The sequence below is a fragment of the Zea mays genome, chromosome 9, assembly GCF_902167145.1.
Source record: "Zea mays cultivar B73 chromosome 9, Zm-B73-REFERENCE-NAM-5.0, whole genome shotgun sequence".
NCBI classification, from domain to species: domain Eukaryota; kingdom Viridiplantae; phylum Streptophyta; class Magnoliopsida; order Poales; family Poaceae; genus Zea; species Zea mays.
The window spans coordinates 110,267,506-110,276,524 of NC_050104.1; the positions used below are offsets into that span (position 1 = coordinate 110,267,506).

The 9,019-nt window shown below is 53.1% G+C and overlaps 1 long non-coding RNA gene across 1 annotated transcript; it reads left to right on the plus strand.

The window, feature by feature from the left end:
* The first annotated feature begins 469 nt into the window (after window positions 1-469).
* Window positions 470-1,006, plus strand: LOC109942403 (uncharacterized). The gene is made up of 2 exons (XR_002265173.2): window positions 470-563; window positions 704-1,006. It is a non-coding gene; the product is annotated as an uncharacterized lncRNA (long non-coding RNA).
* Window positions 1,007-9,019: the final 8,013 nt, after the last annotated feature.

The window sequence follows — 9,019 nt, forward strand, 5'->3', positions numbered from 1 at the left end:
TCCGGCAAAGACTACTGAACATATCATCCCAACAAATTCATCACAAAAGAGGAATGTAAATTTGGAACTTGAGAGTTACTTGTATGATGACTTGCCTGATAGAGATGAGTCTAATGAATTGGATAAATATATGGTTGAGCCACTTATCAAACAAGATCTGTTTGACATTTTAGCATATTGGAAGAACCAAACAGATAAGTATCCAATTCTTTCCCAAATAGCTCGTGACTTAATGTCTGTTCAAGTGTCAACAGTAGCATCTGAGTCAGCATTTAGTGCTGGTGGCCGATTCATTGATCCATATCGTAATAGACTTGACCCTGAGGTGGTGGAAGCTCTAATATGCACCAAGGATTGGATCAATGCAGTAAGAAAAGGTATATGTTTGTCCAATTATTCTTATGTATTTATTATATGTCTGCCTTTAACTATGTATATTGATTTACATATGTATATATTCTTAACTTTCAGATTCTAAAAGCGTTCTTTCAATTGTGGCTGAACTAAAACCCCTAGAGATAGATCCTTTATCCCCTAATGCTAGCCACTTGATGGATGATGAGGTAATTTGCTGCTTGCTACCTTGATGCCTTGCTGGAACTTGTTGATTGCTGCGACCTTGCTGCCATGTGCCCATGTTCCTACTGTCTTTACTGCTACCTATCATTTGCAAATACTTATACAGATCTATTCTAAAATATAGGAACATGGCCGAGATAGTGATTCCCAATTCATGAATGAAGATGGCGAGCTATGAAGAAATCTTGCGAATGTGTGTTTGATGTCATGGACTCATGAAGACATTGAAGAACTTATATTGTGTCCATATGTGTGTGTCCGTGTGTGACTGAGACTATTATTCTCTTAACTATTATTGTGTCTGGACTGAATTTATGTAAGTTTACTTGTTGGATTTGGATTTGTGCTATGTGCTCATGTACTATTGTGGACTTATTTTCTTGTTGTTCAATGGCTATGTCGGTGGACTTATTTTCCTGTTGTTCAATGGCTATGTGGTTAACTGGTCATGTAATCATGTGGTCATGTGGACTTTTTTCCGGATAATTTTTCCGTTGAGGCAATTTTCGTTCGTTTCCGGTTAATTTTCGGTCGTTTTGGTTCGTTTCCGTAAACCCGTATAACCCGGACCCGTTTCCGCCCGTGGTTGTTCTGCTCCCGCTCCCATTTCCGACGAAGAATTACAGGAGCGGAAACGGGAGAAGGGTTTTTCCGTCCGTTTTCATCGCTAAACACCATCGTATATGCCCTAAGACTTGACAAGATATATCTCTTTATGTAATCTTCGATTCCCCGTCAAAACTAGAAATACATGCGACACATACCTGCCTGAAAATATATAAATAAAATAATAAAATATTAAATTTAGAACTTATAATAAACACACACGTGCGCGTGTGTGTGTCTATATATATACACACATATATATATATTATCAAACCATTTTTTCTGAGTTAAAACCACATATATTTTTCAATACGAAATCAGTTTTAGCATTTCTTAAATGTATATTTATTCTTATATATATGTATGTATGTATATATATAGGGTGTGGTTATTTGTATCCTAGGGCTCCAAATAATTATAGGAAGCCTTGGTTGGCTCTCGCAACCCACGCCCGTGTGGCCCCCATCACCCACATATCACGTGCAAATCATGCGGTCGCGTTATTTTAGGGATTTGTTTTATGGCAGGCAGTTATGGATACGATGCCACATTTGATCGTAAAAATCTTCACATTTGAGCGTAAAATAGTGTCAGACATAGCGTAAAATCTTGTTTTTCATCACCTCGCATGTGGGATGCTGTTTTTATGGAAGATATAATCGTCACCCACCAGATGTGCATGCAATTTTTGATTTTTATGACAGGTGCGCTCTCAGATCCAAAAATATATATGGCAGGTCCAAAATTATGGTGCATGCAAAAAAATTACATGCAGGATACTATGTGGGCACAACCCTGATTTGAGCGTAAATAATGTCTCATATAACGTAAATGTTGATTCACTCCCAGTAACAGCCTCCACGTCCATGCAACCACCATAAATCAAGGGATTTGATTGGCGAACTTGATTAGGGTGGATTTAATTAGATGAGTTGATTATGAAATTTGATTTTTTATGGTAGTCACGGACACCATAAATCAAGAGATTTCCTTTTTCACTGTGCTCACGAAAAATATGCAAGTGGTATATTGGTGGACGCACTCCAGGTCCGAGCGTAAAATGCTTCAGTGTTTAGCGTAAAACTCCTCAGTTTTGACCATAAATACCGAGCCAACGTGAGATATGTTGACAACTCTGACGTGTTAGATTCATTATTGTAAAAATCCTAAAGTTTGAGCATAAAATAGTGTTAGATAGAAGTAAACGTTGATTCAATCCCAACCAACAACCACCACGTCCACGCAATCCCCATAAATCAAGAGATTTGATTACCAGAGTTGATTATGGGATTTAATTATGGGAGATAATTAAGGGATTTGAATTTTCATAGCAGTTACATACACCCTAAATTAAGGGGTTTTCTTTTTCACTGTGCACGCGTAAAATATGCATTATGACAGTGGTGCGCACTCCCAGATTTGTGTAAAATCCTTTAAATTTTAGCGTAAAAATCCTCATTTTTATCGTAAAACCAAGCCAATGTAAGAGTTGTCTATAACTCAAACGTGTTGTATTTATGATCATAAAAATCATCAAGTTTGAGCATAAAATAGTGGCAGATATAGTGTAAATATTATTATTGTAAAAATACGAAGCCAAATGAGAGACGTCATAATCATCACCATAAAATCCTCGAATGGAATGCGTAAAGTAGTGCAATGGTCGACATAAAACTAATCTTGGAGGCATAAACATGGAGTTGATGAGGTCGTCGTCGCAGGATGCCCCAAAGCCGTTGGATCGAAGGTTGCCCGAGGCACACTGGATCGGAGGATGTCACGCAGCCCGCGTCGCGGAGGGTGAACCCCTCGCGCGCCTCCAGGGAGCCGCCGCCGCCTTGCTTCTGGATCGGGGAACCGATGTCGTCGTGCGTCCAGAGGCTGCCGCCAGGCTTGGCGTCGCCGTCTTGCACGTCTCGGGATGCCGCCGCCTTTCGCACTCGGGGGAACCGCCGTGGGGCGCGCTTGGGCAGGCGTCGTCGCTCATGTATCGGGGTGGTGTGTCAAAAACTGAACCCTAACGGTATGTGGCTCCTTTTATAGATACCTGGTACCTGGCGCGGCTGAACCGGATGGCAGCGTTGAGACATGACTTCCCATAGCTAGATCAGGGCTTGTAATATACTGTCGACGTTTCGACCCCGGGGGGTCCCTGGACCGACGAGTAAAATTGTCGCTGCGTGCCCTAGCCCAGATGGGTTGGCGCGAGATGGAACACGAAGGGGGGAAGAAACCGCGGCTCGTGTTATCCTGCGCCCAAGGGAGGATGCGCTTGCAGTAGGGGTTACAAGCGTTCGCGGGGGAGAGAGAGAGTGCGAGCCGGTTCGTCAGCCCCTCCTCCCGCGTGACCACCCTCTCGTATGAGGGCCCTGGCCCTTCCTTTTATAGATGCAAGGAGAGGGTCCAGGTGTACAATGGGGGTGTAGCAATATGCTAACGTGTCCGGCAGAGAGGAGCCAGAGCCCTATGTACATGCCAACGTGGCTATCGGAGAGGTGCTAGAGTCCTGTGTACGCGGTGTCGTGGCCGTCGGAGGAGCGTTTGAGCCCTGTAGAAGCACAGCTGTCGGGCTGCTGGGACCTTGCTGACGTCTCCTTGCTTCCGTAGGGGGCTGAGAACCACCGTCGTCATGGACGCACGTGGGGAGCCATCATTACTTGTTACTGGGGCGAGCCTGGATGGGACGCCGGTCTTGTTCCCCCATAGCCTGAGCTAGCTAGGGGTAGGGTAATGTTGTACCCCCTGTGGCGTGGTCGGTCCGAGCCCAAGGTCGGGCGAGGCGGAGACTCCTCCTGAGGCCGAGGCCGGGGTCGGGCGAGGACGCGATTTCTCCCGAGGTCGAGGTTGAGGTCGGGCCCTGGGGTCGGGCGAGGCGGAGACCACCTTCCGAGGTCGAGGTTGAGGCCGAGCCCTGGGGTCGGGCGAGGCAGAGACCACCTTCTGAGGCCGAGGCGGGAGGGAGCCGAGCCCTGGGGTCGGGTGAGGCGGAGACTACCTCCTGAGGCTGAGGCCCAAGGTCGGGCGAGGCGGAGCTTCCTATTGCGCCTGAGGCTGGACTCAGCTACTGTCAGCCTTACCCTGGCGGGTGGCACAGTAGTCGGAGAGGGGCGAGCGGCGCTGTTTTCCTGTCAGGTCAGTCAGCGGGAGGGCGAAGTGACTGCGGTCACTTCGACCTTGCCGACTGAGGCATGCGTGTCAGGATAAGGCGCCAGGAGATCCTTACATTGAATGCGCCTGCGATACGGTCGGTTGGTGAGGTGATTTGGCCAAGGTTGCTTCACAACGAAGCCTGCCCGAGCTAGGCTTCGGGCGAGTCGAGGGTGCGCCCGTTGCTTGCGGAGGCCCTCGAGCGAGGCGTGAGTTCGCTTGGGACTACAGTTCCCGCCCGAGGCTGGGCTCGGGCGAGGCAAGATCGTGTCCCTTGGGTAGACGAAGCCTTGACCTGAATTGCGCCCATCAATCTCTGCAGTTTGTGTTGATGGTGATTACCAGCCGAGTTTAGGAGTGTTGGGGGTACCCCTAATTATGGTACCCGACAGTAGCCCTCGAGCCTCAAAGGGAGTGTTGGTACTCGCTTGGAGGCTTTGTCGCACTTTTTTGCAAGGGGACCGACCTTTCTCAGTTATATTTTGTTCCGGTGGGTGCGCGCGAGCGCACCCGCCGGGTGTAGCCCCCAAGGCCTCGGAGGAGTGGTTTGACTCCTCCGAGGTCTTAATGCCTTTCGTGATTTCTTGGCCGGTCTGGTTGTTCCCTCATGCGATCTGATCGTAGCCCGGGTGCATGGTCAGGTTCCGAGTTTTCAGGCTGGTTTGTTGACGCTGTCAACGGTTTGGCCGTAGCCGGGTTTGCAAGAGCAGCCCCCGAGCCTCTGCACGGAGCGAGAGGACGATCAAGAACTGACTCGACTTTTATCATACGCCCCTTCGTCGCCTTTCCGCAAGGAGGAGGGGGGAAAGCGCCATGTTGCCCTCGGAGGGCGCCGAGCATGGTGTCTCCAGTGAGTTGCTAACGGGTGATCCGAGTGGACGCCCGTGCCCCGTTCGATAAGGGTCGGCTAGTGGCCCAGAGGCGCGCTCCAAAAGTACCTGCAGATGATTTCCCGGACCCGGTCCCGTTTGATAGGGTCCGAGGGCTCGATGCCTCCCTCTAATGGGATTCCGTTACAAAATCGCTCCTGCTGGTCTCGAAAATGTCCTAGGGTACCTCGGGAGCATAGCCCGAGCCTCGGCCATGTATCAGACGTACCCAGAGTCATCCCTCACTCTGCGTGCTCTGGGGCGACTGTCGAACCCTTCCGAGGGGCCAGCCTTCGAACCCCTGATCAGTAGTGGGCGCGGAGCCCGAGTGCTCTGAGGCGGCTGTCGAACCCTTCCGAGGGGCCAGCCTTTGAACCTCTGATCAGTAGTGAGCCTGAAGCTCGAGTGCTCTGGGGTGGCTGTCGAACCCTTCCAAAGGGCCAGCCTTCGAACCTCTGATCAGTAGGAGGGCTCGGGGCCTGCTTCCTTCGCGGAGAAGGATCCCTTTCGAAATGTCCCCTTTCTCGGTCCCTGTAGCAAGAGAGAGAAAGGGGAAGAAGAAAAGGATATGAATTTAAACTGTGTGGCGCACTTTTTTTGACACGGTCATTATGGTGGAGGTGAAACGTCGCCCGCTTCGCGTGCCAAAGGTGTCGCTTGCCCTGCCGCGGAGTTAATGCGACGGGACGGGTGGTTTGCGGGGCGGCCGTTGCGTAAGCCGTTCGAGGGACGAAACACAGGCGCGTCGTCTTCACGCCGTGGGAGAGGGCTCCCCTGCTGCTCCAGGAGGGGACGTGAGCCTGTAGACGACTTGACAGCTGCTTCCGCTCGCCTGCTGCCGCCATTACTGTCGGCCCAGTTTTGGCCATATCGACCGTCGCGCCTCCTCCCGCGGTTGACTGACCCGTGACCAATGTGCTCGGTTGTCACAGTTGGGCCATGCGCAGGGTTGCCTCGAGTCGTGGCACTGGCTCCGTAGTCGAGAAGGCGCGGCATTGGCGCAAATGGCGGTGCAGTTTCTCGCACGTAGTAACCGGCACGCTGGTTACATGACGTGTGGGCCTGGGTTTCCATGCTGGATGCGTCGAAGTCGAAGGGGTGCGTCCCCGTGGTGCGGTTGCATGCCACCTGCATGGCGGTCTGCCCTTTCAACCGCTGGTTTCGACGAGGATGGAGGAGTGCTTATAACCGCGGGGCGGTTACACGCTCCGCGTGCGGCGGCTTTGGCTCCTTCCGTTCTGGGCCAGCTTGCATGACGTGTGGGACCCAGCCCCCGTGTCGTAGGGGGAGGACCCTGGAGCACGTTGGTGAGGACTTAGCCCGCGACGCTTGAGGGAGAGCCGCCTTTAAAAAGGGATCGATCCCCCGAGCGGTAGCCATGCCTTCGCACTCCCCTCATGCATCGCGCCCTTCCACCTTCCGAGCCCCCGGATGGGGAGCGCCCACGTTGCCTTCGTCTTGTTGTTGGAGGAGCGCAACCTCACGGAGGTTGGCACCCTTCAGCCATCGCTCGACTTCAAGGATTTTTATCAGGCAGTCCAGCTGCATTCCCTCACCAATGGTCACCCAAGATGGTGACCACCAGTTCGGTGGTGGGGAGAAGCAAGCCGGGCTGCGGCCTCTGCCCCGCCCTCAGCTTCAAGGATCTTCATCATCCTTGCTGGGGAGGAGGGCGAGGCGAGCCGGGGCCTGCCTTCGTGTGGGCTGGCGACCCGCTTCTTCCTCCGTCATCTGGGGGTGGAAACCATCCTCCAGCTCCGTGGAGGAGGCGTCCTCCAGCCATGCGGGGAAGGCGAACTGCTGCTGCCCAGCCAGGGTGCAGCATTCCGTCCTCCGCCCGGGCGACTGTGGACGGCTGCACCGGGGGGGTCGCACAACACGTCGTACGCCGCGATGGTGGTACTCGTGTTCTGGGACGGTCCCATTCCCGTTCTTGCAGCGAGAACGGGAGTGAGGACCTACCGGTGCGCTTTGGGGCGGCCGGCGCTCGCTGGTGCGGTGTTGGTGGGCAGGTGGTTGCCGTCGTCGGTGCTGAGGTGGTGGCAGCCAGAGAGGTTTCTCCGCCGACGAGATCGTCGGTGCCACCTGCGGTCAGACCTTCGGCTCTTCGTTCTTGATGGCTTATCCTCGCCCCTTGTGTGGGAGCATGGGCGAGGGACCTCTAGCAGCTGCGTTTGCCCTGAGGCTGTCGCTGCAGCTGTCTTGCTGTCCGAGACGGAGGTCGTTGATGCTGCTGCAGCAGTGGTCGGCGGTGAGCCACCTGGAGTTTGTCGTCCCGCAGGCCCTCCGATGTGGAGGTTGTTCATACCCGCGGGAGTGGAACCGGAGTTCCGTTTGTAATGGCACCTTGAGTGCCGGTGTGTGTTCATTGTGGCTGTCGGGGCCTGAACATCTGAGGATTTGGGCGTGAAGCTGTGTTTCTCCCTCATTTCGAGCGCCGTGACTCGCCTTTCGGCTAGCTGAACCGCTTAACCGAGTGTGAGTTGCCTTGTGCGGAAGGTGATGAGTGAGGTATCCGTATCCCGGAGGCGTAGGAGCCCCTCGGCTCGGTCGGCCTTACCACTCAAGGCTTCTCTTGCTCAGTTAAGGAACCCTCGGCTGCTCTACGATGAGCCGGAGCCGAAGGCAGCGGTGTCAGCGTGGACAGAGGCGGAGTCGGCTCGAGAAGAGGCTTCGTCGGCCCGGGGGCACGTGGCTTCCCTGGCCGAGGAGGCGCAGCTGCGGCAGCTGGAGCCTAGCCAGGTCATCCATGAGCGGGACCAACTTCGGAGTCACGCTGCCGAGGCCGTGAGCTGGGATGATGTCCTCGGGGGACAGCTGGCTGAGGCTACGGAGCGGCCGGTCGAGATGTTTGCTCGGGCCGGGACCCTAGAGGAGACCCTGGCTGCGATGGCCCAGGCGCGGTGCTGACGTCTTCCTTCGAGGTGGAGATCCTTTCGCCCATGTCGCCGTCCGAGGCCGGGCCAGATTCCGCCGAAGGTGGAAACAACGCCGAGGGTGTTGCTGCTCCCTCTATCGATGTCTGAACCTGCAGGAACAATTTGTCTATAGTGTGCGTATGTTTTTTGCAGCCACCGAGGCCCAAACATATTATTGTCGTGTTGTAAAGTTGTGTTTCCTTTCCTCTTGTTTCAAGTATCAGGACTTGTTCGTCGGTAGCAGAATCGTTTATCCGAGCGAGAGTTACTTTTCACGGAAGGTGATGAGTGAGGTATCCATATCCCGGAGGCATAGGAGTCCCTCGGCTCGGTCGGCCTCGCCGCTTACGTGCACTCTTACTCGTTCGTAGGATTCTGTTATCGATATAGTCGAGAAGGCACGAAAATCATTCTGGCAGAAAAGTTTTCGAGCGTTAAGACTTGTTCGGTCAGCAAAATCGCTTATCCGAGTGTGAGTTACTTATCGCAGAAGGTGATGAGTGAGGTATCCGTATCCCGGAGGCGTAGTAGTCCCTCGGCTCGGTCGGCCTTGCTGCTTACGCGTACTCCGTCGTTTTCAGGATCCCGCTATCGAAGCAGTCGAAAAGCGCGAAAGATGTTCTGGCAGAAAGACTTTTTCCGAGGAAAATTTTGACGCAGAGGGGGTTCCCCCCTTCTAGCCCCCGAGGGAGGGTCGGGCTTTGCCGAGGCAAGGCTGACCCTTCCTTGATGGTTAGACTCTATTTGTGTATGTAAAGAAAACGAGGCATATGAACGACTCGAAACATCTTAAGGGTAGAAGCGACGTAGCTGTCGGATGTTCCAAGCGTTGTGTAGACCTCGCCTTGATCGTTGGCCAGCTTGTATGTCCCGGGCTTCAAAATCTTGGCGATGATGAAC